Source organism: Penaeus monodon, chromosome 30 (assembly GCF_015228065.2).
Source record: "Penaeus monodon isolate SGIC_2016 chromosome 30, NSTDA_Pmon_1, whole genome shotgun sequence".
Classification (NCBI taxonomy): domain Eukaryota; kingdom Metazoa; phylum Arthropoda; class Malacostraca; order Decapoda; family Penaeidae; genus Penaeus; species Penaeus monodon.
Genome location: NC_051415.1, coordinates 12,316,275 through 12,316,887, shown reverse-complemented (window position 1 = coordinate 12,316,887; position 613 = coordinate 12,316,275). Strand labels below are relative to the sequence as shown.

General features: G+C 30.3%; 1 protein-coding gene across 1 annotated transcript in view; it reads left to right on the top strand.

Annotated features, from left to right (window-relative positions):
* LOC119592525 (steroidogenic acute regulatory protein-like) overlaps window positions 1-613 on the top strand; it is a gene marked incomplete in the record, with an annotated part of 15,796 nt that overhangs the window by 12,385 nt on the left and 2,798 nt on the right.

Sequence of the window (613 nt, the reverse complement as noted above, 5' to 3'; positions counted from 1 at the left end):
ATAAACAGTAGATTATACCTGTTACAGCTACTCAATTAAAACAAATCCTTCTATGGACTGTATCGTGTTTATTTTCTAGACAGTGTATTATAATTCTGAAAGAGAAAGAAAGAAATTGATATCCTATGAGATCCTTAGCTTTTAAGCACATAATTTTCCTACCTTTAAATGTAGAAATCATGTACAAAGGGCCATATTTAACCAGCTAAAAACATTTTTATAACTAGAAAGTGTGTTTTCTAAAAAAAAAATCAAGTTCTTGAATAGGCAACAATTTCTAAGTAGGTGCCCAAATTATGTCTGAACCTACACAAGACAAATGATAATATGGTAACTATTTTTTGCGGGCTGAAATGATAACAGATTTGTTATTATAGACATCATTTTATTCCCTGTCTATAAAATAATAATATTTGAATGGTATAGTAACAGGAATAGAATGTTATCTATTATGTACCAGTTTATGATAATCCCAACTACTTACTCATCATGTCAGTCATAGAATAATGTAATTCAGGTAATGCTATTCTATTATCTTTAGCCAGAGGCATAGCCTTTGTAAAGACACCAGAGAGATACCCTTGGATCCATATACCATGAATTTGCACATGTA